The following is an 11,595-nucleotide window of genomic DNA, read 5'->3' as shown; positions in this document are numbered from 1 at the left end:
CCCTAAGCTACTGCTTCCAGCACAGCACAATACACTTCTCTTCATTGGCGCCAAAAAACAGCTTCAAACTTCAGCCTTTAACATTGCATTTCCACCAAAGCATCATGACTTCATCATAAATTTGGGAAAAAACTTTAGGGTTTGAATTTTAGGGAAAATAAAATTGATTTAGGATTTGATTTAGGGAAAATGAAATTTGAATTCAGGGTTGTAAGGAAATTTTTTTTTTTTTTTTTTAAATTTTTGGGAGGAAAGTGACATGGAATTTAGGTGATGTGGCAGATGAGATGGTACATGTGGGTCAAATGTCATGTCATGTTGAAAGGGAATATTGTGGGAGAGTATTGTATGTATAGTGTTATCGATTATGTGAAGTGTTATTGATTTAGTAATGCTACAGTTACCGAAGGATGCGCATCGAATTCGTGCACCGAATGATGTAGCACAATCTTGATCGTTAATTCATTATTAGTTAATATTAATCAACAGTCAGGATTTTATCACGTCATTCAGTGCATGAATGCAGTGTGTAATTTTCGATAACTCTATCATTTTCCGTTATTGATTATAAGGCGCACTCACTCAATCAGATTAATAAAGACAAAACGTGGCCTAAATCTGTTTGAGAAGAGAATTTGAAAGCTCCTCTTGCTTTGCATGGCCTTCTTGGGCAGGGGCGAATCCAACCATGGCCCACCCTCAATTTTTTATTTTAATATTAATATATATAATTTATATATTTTAGTCTACTCTAACAAAAATATTAATGAACAAAAATAATAATGTATAATAAACTTTTATTTTAACCCACCCTAAACAAAATTCTGGATCGGCTAGTGCTCGGGCGTCCTCTCCTCTCACTTCTCCTTCTACAAGGTACACCGAAAGATAAAAATATAAAACTCAACTACTTTATTTATCGCATCGCTCTCAGCTTACTTTTTTTCTTATAAAACTTTTAAATTTCACGAGAATCTTAGTATTATCTGCACACAGCACTACAACCTTATCTTTTCCTACACTTTCTCGGCCGCCAAACAGGCGTTGAATTCTTGTTTTTGAGCTTACAGCTGTCCAGTTCGCGGTACAGAACGTGAACGTTTGTAGCAATGCAAGGAGGAGATGGTAGCAGCGATTCTAAGATGAAAATTCCACATGTCTTTGTGGCCGGTTCCTACTCCGGCGCCGGCGCCGGAATTCAAGCCGATCTTAAAGCGTGCGCCGCGCGTGGCGGTTACTGTTTGACTGTTATTACTGCAGTGACCGCTCAGAACACCGTCGGAGTTCAGGTTGTGCATTGCTTACACTTTGTTTGCTTTGCTCTTAATTAGTAGGAAAAAGAAATACATTTTTTTTTTGGTTTAAATAAATTTGTTCAAATCAGAACTAGTATTGGTAACAAGCAACTTTTATTGTTAATATGAAGCTTCATATTCCAACCTTATGATGTTTAATTAGTAATAGAATTTTAGTATAAATTGTGAAACATAGGCATTTTGCATGACTCACCTCGTAATAACTCTTGTAACAGGATGCAAGATTCTGGTAGTGTTGTCAAAATAAAATTTCTATAAAATAAAAGAACTGCAATATCACATGATGATAATATTTTGCTTATTTTCTGCATTTAGAAATTAATAATATTGCACATCAAGTTCCATGTGAACTGCATGTTAATAAAAGGTCTGATGTGTTACCGATTGGGTAAGGGGTATGACACATTTCCTGATGCTATTCTGAGCTATTTGTGATTGTCAGGTTGTAAATATTGTGCCTGAAGCTTTTGTTGCAGCGCAGTTGAAGTTTGTGCTCTCCGATATGCAAGTCAATGTGGTGAATCTCATCACTGATTGCTGATTTTCTAAGAAAGGTTTTCTTATTTATGAGTGCTTTTTGTTGATCATGTAGGAGTAAAATTTTAATGAAGAACAAGGATAAACGTTACTGTTAAATGTTTTGTAATGAAAATTTATGTAGCTTTTTTGGATAATATGTGTTAGCCTATGTTCATCAATGGAATATAATTGCTTATGATAAGGGTAATTATAGGTGTTACATTGAAGAGAGCTGATGAATTACATCACTGCTGAATTGATCAACTTTGTTGTTTATATTGGGCTTCTTAAATACAACCTGTAGTTTTTGCTCTGTGCTTACTTGTTATACTAATAGGTTGATTTTAAACTAGCTATTATATGTCCTTAGGTTAAAACAGGTATGCTGCCTTCAACTAACCTAGTCAAGGTTCTCTGTCAGACTCTTAGGGAGTTTCCAGTTTGAGGTATGCTATAGATTTAAATACCTATTTTTCTTGATTTCAATTCTTGCAGCTTTGAGTTGACTTATTCTGGTAACTGAAGGCCGCTTTAGTTGTTGATCCTGTCATGGTATCTACAAGTAGAGTTGTGGCTAGCCCTTCCATTGTCTCTGGGTTTCGGTATGTTAAAATTTCCTCTTATTAATAACAGGTAATATTCGTAAAGCTGACAATTTTCTGTTAGAGAGTTTTGATGCTTATTAGTTGTGTCCTCTGCTGCCATCACCAAATCTTGTTTGTACTGCTTATTCTTGATTTCCCTGTTCTTGTTTTAGCAGTTTAGAAATCAGAAGACTTTCTTCTTAGCAAATGTTTCTGGTTCTGCTCTAATAAATTAAGGCCCTTTTATCATATTTTCCTCTGTTGCTCCTTGGAAGCAACCTTCTACTCACTGCATTCCTTGATTTTCCTCCCTAAGTTTTTATTTGAAGCCAGAATTTCAAGTGATCTATTGCTGAACATTGATTGTAAGTCTTCCTTGTCTGACAACTTCGGCCAATAAAAGCATGATTTGCAGTTATAATTACTGAAGGAATCATCTACAGATTTATTTCATTAAACACACACATAGCCATGTTTGTATTTCTTCAGGGAGTGAAGAACAGTCATTCCTATTTTTGTTTTCAGTTATAAAGTTGTCCATTTGAAGCTGTAGAAAATTTTTAAAAGTAGATGTTGCTTTCTGGTTCTTGATGCAGAGAGGACCTTCTTCCTATGGCTGACATAGTGACTCCAAATGTAAAAGAGGCATCTGCTTTACTTGGCATGCAAGTCGCAACAGTTGTTGACATGCATTCTGCTGCAAAGTTATTGCACAATTTGGGCCCAAGGTTAGTGGAAATTTGATTGAGGTGTTTACCAATTACAGATCTGTTATTTAAGTAGCTATTTTTGAACACCTTGAGATTATGGAGTTTTCAATGTAAAAAGCAAGTCTCAGAAAGGCAATTTTCCTCATACTGGGTGAGGCAGAAGCCTCAAACAGTGAGACTTTTGTCTTTGTCATTGTATTGTATATAAGTGCTTGAGAATATTTTAATTAATAGAATGCAAGAGAGTTATAAAATGGAAAGAGCTTTATAGAAAGAAAAGTCCATAAACATTTTTGGGGCATGCAATTTTGCTAAGAGGAAAAGTAATACCACCTTATAGTTTATAAACCGTTTGATATAAGACAATGAACTCTATAGTCTGTTGAGTCACCGGATTCAGCTTTATGGATTTTTGTAATTTTTTATTTCTTCCTCTTTTTCCCTTTTTTTGTTAGAATAAGTACATCTTGGGATAGAATGAAAGAATAAAATCAAATTGGAAACTTGTTTGAGTTTAGCTAATGTATAATCTAGTTTTATTAGTTATATCAGGCAGTATTTTATTCCTGAATTTCAGAGATTTAAGTCTTACTATTACTTGTTTTAAGTTAGAGTTTAATTTTCTTAGGTTTTTGTTGGGGTTTCTTTCAAGCCACTATATACATAGCCTCAAGATGTTTTGTGGGTAGGCTTGAAAGACTTGATGAATATTGAATGTTGGTTTTCTCCCACATCAGCTCTCTATGTTCCTCTCCTCTCCAACTTTTTCCTATCGTTTATTCGTCGAATCATCTCTCCTTTCTTTCACTCTCTTTCATATTGTTAATCCTGCCTATCCCACACCATAAACAAGTATGGTGCTTAAACAAATAGTTAATTTTGCATTTTCAGAAACTTGCTTGTCAAAGGTGGCAACCTTCATGATTCATCAGATGCCATTGATATTTTCTTTGATGGTAAAGTTAAGCTCCTGTTTTTGATGTATTTCTGAAGAGTTCATGTCACTGAGAGTCAACTTCTTTTGATTATTGCAGGTGAGGACTTTTATGAGTTGTGTTCATTTCGTGTGAGAACACGTAATACTCATGGTACTGGTTGCAGTTTGGCCTCGTGTATAGCAGCTGAGCTAGCAAAAGGTTCTCCAATGCTCTCAGCTGTTAAGGTATTTATTTATGTAGATGTCTTCTTAGATTAAGTTCTAATAGTTATGTGACGGAAGGATTTCAAGTGACAAAAAAGCTTTATTTTTGTTTACAGTATTCTTTACTATTTACCTCTAAGAATGGGATGTACAAGGAGTTAGATAATATTATGATTTGTATGTTCCAACTTTTTGCCAGCAGGAACTTGCATAAACTAAGTGGTTCAATATATACCTGGATATCTTGGTACTTAATGTTTGTGCTTTGACAATTGTACCTTAAAGATTTACCTTACAATTTATTTTTATTAGAACCACGTTCTTGTGCATCTTTTGTTTAATTCGTTTCTCTTTCTTCTTTTGGACTAAATTCACTGGTATACCAATTCTCATTTGTGTGAGTTCTCGTAGGTGGCTAAATGCTTCATTGAAACTGCCTTGGATTACAGCAAAGACCTTGTTATTGGAAATGGATCTCGAGGGCCCTTTGACCACCTATTGAGGCTTAAGAATACATCTTGCAGGCAAGAGGTATTTAATCCAAGTGACTTATTTTTGTATGCAGTTATGGATTCTGGGATGAACAAAAAGTGGGGCCGTTCTATAACAGATGTTGTTAAAGCTGCCATAGAAGGAAGTGCTACCATTATTCAATTGAGGTTGGTTTGTCACTGATGATACGTCTTCTCTTATGTGCTCATTGTAATTCTGACACTGTACTTTTTAAATTTTATTTGTCTCCATTGGTTTTGCTACTTTCGTTTCTGTATAATCTAATACTTCTTAAACAGATCATAGAGATTTGTGTGGTTTTACTGTAACGGATTTTTTTCTTCTATTTTTTAATTCTTAGCTTGGGCATATCAATGACAGCAATTGCCTTTGTGACTTCATTTGCATATAAACATTACATAAGCTAATGTTCATGGCTTTTTTACTTGTTTTGCAGAGAAAAAGATGCCGACACAGGGGATTTTCTGGAAGCAGCTCAAGCATGTTTAAAAATTTGTCGTCTCTATGGAGTACCTCTAGTGGTAAATGACCGTATTGATATTGCCCTTGCTTGTGATACTGACGGTGTGCATGTAGGTCAGTCTGACATGCCTGCTCATGTTGCTCGTACTCTTCTTGGCCTTGAAAAGATCATTGTTGTATCATGCAAACACAACAGCATGCCCAACAAGCTTGGAGTGATGGTGCCAATTACATTGGTTGTGGCGTAGTCTACCCTACTAATACCAAGGAAAATAATTTCACTATAGGTTTGGATGGATTAAAAGCTGTCTGTTTGTCTTCAAAGTAACCCGTGGTTGCTATTGGTGGCATTGGTATTTCAAATGCGTCTGATGTGATGAGGCTTGGTGTACCAAATCTGAAAGGTGTTGCGGTTGTTTCAGCTCTTTTCGATAGGGAATGTGTTACGACTGAGACCAAGAGGTTACATACTGTGCTAACGGGGACGTAATGAACAGTAAATGGAGAATGAGAAGCTCCAGGTGAGAGTTTTTCTGATCGTTACAAGGATTTAGCCATTTAGGAGATTTTAATTGATTGTGTTTTGTCATTAAAATTGCTTCTTTTTCACTAGTAAATAATGTATTGTGGATTTGACATGTTATTTGCTCAGTTCTTAAAATGATTTTGTTACTTGGATTGAAGGTCTTTTTTTTAAATAATGAGTTAATTTATTGAATTTTTTTTAATTTTTTAATTTTTTTTATTTCAAGTTATGAAGTGTCAAAACTAAAAAAATTATATTTGTACCTTTGGGAAGTGTAACGCCCCACTTGAGGTACGTAGTTAAATTGTGTTGTATTGCTTAAATGTTTATTGAATTGTTCTCATTTGAGCTTGCATGGTGTTATTTTCAGTTGGTTGACCCTTAGTTGGATGGATGAGTTGGTTTGGTTAAGTGTTTGCCTTGATTTTTGGTTGAGGCTTGGTGAATGTTTGAATTTCAGTCTTCATCGGGGCAAAGAATAATCTTCGCCGCGACGACGCTGGCTTTGTAATTGCGATGTCGGTTCTGTAATTCTTCGTCGGGGCGACAGAAAGTTCTTTGCCGCGGCGACGGTCCAGTTGAAAAGGTTAATGAAGTTTTTAGATATTTTTTTCCATAGGGGCAAAATGACCATTCTACCCTAATTAGCAAGAAAAGTGGAGAGTGAATTGTAAGGAAGTTTTCTGGAGAATAGTTTAAATGGGGGGTGCATTTGCAAAGAATTGAAGGGCAAATGTGGAATTCCTAAGAAAGAGTAAGGGTAAAATGGGAAAGAGTGGAGAAAATATGAGATATTAAGGGTTTAGCTTTAGAAACTCTTTCATTCATTCTTCTCCACCGCCTCTTCCATCCTTTATTTCTCTCAAGTTTTCATTCAATTTTCGAAGGATTTTTGGAGGACTTTTGACTAGAAGTTGATACAAGTTGATCTTAAGCACTTAAAGGTTTAAGAGAAAACATCAAGCCATTAAGAGTAGAGAGCTTAAGTGGATTCTACTTGATTATAAGGTAAGTAAATCTACCTAAGTTATGATTTGCATGATTGAATGATGTGTAAAGATTTATATATGATTAATGCTTGGATTTTTATGTTTGAAATGAGTTGATGAATTTATGAATGAGTTTAATGTTGATTTATGGAGTTAATGTTGATTTATGGAGAAATTTCCACCATGAGAAGGGTGGATTGTGTTGATAAATTTTGGTAGAAGTATGGATAGAATTAGAAGAATTTGAGAGGAATATTTGAAGTGTGTTTTCTTTGCAGGATGTGTGATGATTTAAAGGAGTTGAACTCCAATTTTGGATGGTTAAGAAAGAAGTAGAACTATAGTGAGAGTAGGGTTTATGTATGCACACGTATTGTTTGATAAAATGCCTAAGAGAAGCATGAGTAGAAGTATAGAACCTTACTTTATGCAACATAGCATATTTGTATTTCATGAGTGCATATAAGAAAGATTCTAGGCATCAGCCATCCATATGCATATGTTTATATGTGTAATCATTAAAGAAAAAAATATGAGTAATGAGAAAGAAACATTCTAAGAATAGAGATAAAGAAAATAATAAATTCTCTTAGAATAAAGAGAAAGAAAGAATTAGTACTAGAGAATAGAATGAATAAAAAGTGCTAAAGAAGAGAAAAGATAATAGGTTGTGCGATAGGGAGCCCGTGAGTGTAGAAATTTCCCGCATATAAACCGACGTGAAAGAGCGGTCTCCGCCTTGAGAGAGCAGAATGAGAATGAGAAAAAGAATTTGTATAGTCGTGAGAATACATGCGAATGAAAGCTATACACGAGAGAGAGTATACTCACATGGTCAAGGGTTCCGAATCTATGCATCGACCAAGAGCGATCGGTAAAGAATAAGAATAAGAAAGAATAAGAATAAGAATGAATAAAGAATAAGAATGAATAAAGAATAAGAATAAGAATGAATAAAGAATAAGAATAAGAATGAGAAAGAAAAGAAAAGAGAGAAAATGCATTGCCTTGCATTAGTGCGTATGCATCTCATCCGTACATGTTATCATGCTATCTCTCATAGCTGATGACAATAAAGAGAAAGAAAAGAACAGTAGAAACAGAGAAAGAACAAGAGAGATTGAATATGAGAAAGTGGCAAGAGTAAGGAAAGAATTGAAAGGTGATACACGGGGGTAGCGGGTTAGAGGATTACTTACTAAGCATCTTTGTGCTCACCTCGTTGTTTTCTATGTTTTTGCAAGACATAGGTGAGGATGTGGTCGGATAGACGTCGGTAAGCGGGGAGACTTGAGTACACTGTCTACTGTTTTGAGAGTCTTTTTGTACAAATGATACTGTATTATGTAAAGAATGTATATATTAAGTAAAGAAAAATTTTTGGGCCCAACTATTTTGATAAGTATACTTGTGTTTTCATTAATATATTATATGAATATAATAGTAGCAAAAAGTCGTTACAGGAAGGATCCTTAAAATCCAATATGGGTAGAACAACTAATATTAAATAATTTCTTTATTTATTAAAAATCTTTAAATCGTCCATAAAGCCTTATTTTAATTTTTCAAAGTTGGTTTACTTTAATCTAATCTATCTATCTATATATATCTACATAATCTTGAAGCATAGGCTATTTGAGTGCCATGTAAGATTTTAGAAGCTCTAAAATTGGTGCAAGTGTCTACATATAATTGGTTTTGGCTATCTAACTGTACATTTGGCTACATGTTATTGGTTTTGATGATGTGAAGGTTTTTTGGATACAAGTGGATTCATATGATTGGTTTTTCATATTTTGTATATTAATGACAGATATTAATGTAACAATATACATTCAATGTGATTGGTGAATGTGAAGGGATTGATAAGGTGTATTTTCTAAATTTGTGGATGTGAAAAGATATGTTGTATGTGTTATGTGGTGATGTTTATGTGTAATTACTATGAAAGGTTAGAAATATTTATTTAAATATAAAAGGATTCATTACTTAGAATTATATATATATGTAGATATATTAACGGTTTGGTTATTGATTAATCGGAAGAATTAAATTGTTAATTAATTGTTTTCTTTTGCTTTTGCCAATTTATTGTTAATATTTTTTATTGTGATTTGATGTAGGTATATACTATTGGTGGAAACATAAAACTTGTTCTCATAGTTGCAATTTACCTCCTACTGAAGGTAATCTATTGTCCTAAACTCTTTTCAATATTGTATTATATCAACTGATGTTTAATATTTAAATGTAGTTATGCCCTCCCCTTTCTTTTTTTTGGTTGATAGTTTTGTGATGTTGTTGTATAATATTTAATTGTATTTCTTTGTTTAGTTTAGAATTTTTCATTTTCTGTGGAATTGTCCTTTAATTATTGTCTCCATCTCTTTCATCTTTATTTTCATCTGTTTTAGGAAAATCAAGTGATGATGACTTGCTAGGATTGGTATTATTTGACCATTTCAGGATGAACATGCGAGAATTTATGCCATAAAAACGAGTTCAATTTTTGTGATGAGAAAGGAAAACAAATATTGATATGTAGTTTTAATTGTATTTGTTCAATTTTTTTTTTTTTTTGATAATTTTTTATGTTACATACATATATCATGAAAAGATGTTAAATATAACCAATTTTATTTGTTTCATGAATATCAACTGATGTTTGATGCTGAACCATGTAGCTTTTGTAAACCGTTTTTGTAATATGTTGAACCATTATTATTATCTTTTAAAAAATGATGGAATAATTGTTATTATCTTTAAAAAATCTACCATTTAAATTACTATTGCCAATGCCAAAAATATGCTTAACAATGTTTAATTGAAATAATATGCTTATTTAAATTACTATTGCCTCTTCAAAAGATTGTTGAACGATTATAATATGTCGATCAATTTGTATTATTTGGAACTATTGTAATTGTAGATGCTAAAAATGTACGGTTACGGATAGGATGGATTTTGTGAGGTTGAGACTACTGACAATCCGTTAGACTTGCACACATGAAGAGACAAACATGAAGCTTATGAGAAACATCAGGGTGGTGTTTGCTGTAGACACTCCAATGCTCAAGTCAATAAGGTTGAAAAAGGCTATTTAGTGAGGGTTAAGGGAAGAAAAGGTTACCTATAAGCTTTTACCCGGAGACTAGAACTACGGCAAATGTGTATGTTCTTAAGAGCAAGAACTTTATGAGCAAGTAGGTTGATAAGAATGCAAAATGTCATATTTTCCCTCCTTAATGTCTAGTCTTTTATACTTATTTGGTGCTTAAATTTACTCATTATTATTTTAGTTTCATTTAGGATGCAAATGGAGGTGTTAAATGCAAAACGAAACTAATTAGGTGATTTCGAACAGTTTCGACATTGCTTTGTAATCTGGGCATAACTCTCTCATCCGAGCTTTGATTGAGATGATTCAAAATGCTATGAAACCCCAAGAAAGAGATCTACAACTTTCATGTTTGAGTTTGGAGAGATACTTGCTGCATCAAGGTTAGAATCGGGCTTGAATTTGATGCACCTGCACTGTTGACGTTCCGGAACATTCGGCCTTATCATGCAATTCAAATATGCGGTTTATTATTGGAACTTTTGAAGATCTAAACACCACTTTCCTAGTTATATTAGGACTTTATTTTATTTTTAATTAATCAGATTTGGATAAATGTTATTTTAGGATAAAACTTAGAATACTTTTAGGAGATTGAATAGAATTCAAAGATTTGAATTGGATATTTTAAGAGGGGGAGAGAGATCAGACTAGGATATACTACACACGCCTCTCATTCCCCTCTTCTTCAACTTCTCCTTTGAGTTTTCATGATGGCCATGAGTGGCTAAATTTTCATAACTTGGTCGAAGAAAACAGAGGTCTCGGAATCAATAAAATTGTGAGATCTAATCTATTTTTAGTGTTCAATATATGCTTTGAGTATTTGATGTTCTTCTATGCCTATTTTCATGATTATCTCATTTAATTACTAGGAGGCCTATTAGTTTATTATTTGTTGCAATCTATCGCTAAATTAGATATCAAATCCGTTATTGTTTGATCCCTCTAATTTGTGAGTAACTAAGATTTAACAATCTGCTGTGTCAGGAATTATTAAATCTTAAGAAGAATGCGCGACTAAATTAAATACAACCGCTTGTGTTTGTGTTGTTCAGCTTCATCGATCTCTCTAGTTCTTAAGGCTACTACTAGATTAAAACTTTAGCGCTTGTCTTGGGTTGTTTAGTAGTAATATTAATTAGATCGCTTGTTTCCTAATTAACTGCAACTAAGGAGAGATAGGAAAATAGTTCCAACGGTGAATATTCAAAGTATGAATTGATATATACTTGCATCGACGATCAGTTGTAAAATTCCGATGGTGGATGTTGACATAGACCAAGGTTTGTTCTTTTGATTGATTTCGATAATTTAATTTGAATTGTCCCTTAGTTGTTTTTCCTGAAATTGTTTTCGTTATACTCAAATCCCCCACATCCTTGTTCACGTAGCATAAAACTAGGCTAGACACTCTCCGTGGGAACGATCCTTACTCGCACTACTACATGCATTCTTTTTTTTTTTTTTTTTTTTTTTTTTTTTTTTTTTTTTTTTATAGATTTTAATTTTGGTTGCCTGAGACAGCACACCATAGGTGGTATTGATATTCCATGCTTTATGAGAGGGTAGAACTTTGTTTATATAGTGAACCCAAAGGATTGGAATCCTAGTAGGACTTTGGGTCCTACCTTGGGAGATAGTCCTCATCAGGGAAGAAATAAAATTTCTTGCCCTTATCAGATTAAGCTTACCACTTTCAGTAAGATTTAGGATC

General features: G+C 33.7%; 1 pseudogene; it reads left to right on the top strand.

Annotated features, from left to right (window-relative positions):
* Positions 1-1,103: 1,103 nt before the first annotated feature.
* On the top strand, positions 1,104-9,332 carry LOC116136355 (annotated as a pseudogene).
* The last annotated feature ends 2,263 nt before the right edge of the window (positions 9,333-11,595 follow it).

Source organism: Pistacia vera, unplaced genomic scaffold (genome assembly GCF_008641045.1).
Source record: "Pistacia vera cultivar Batoury unplaced genomic scaffold, PisVer_v2 Contig311, whole genome shotgun sequence".
Classification (NCBI taxonomy): Eukaryota; Viridiplantae; Streptophyta; class Magnoliopsida; order Sapindales; family Anacardiaceae; genus Pistacia; species Pistacia vera.
Note: the sequence above shows the minus strand (reverse complement) of the source record. Positions and strands in the feature narration are given on the sequence as shown.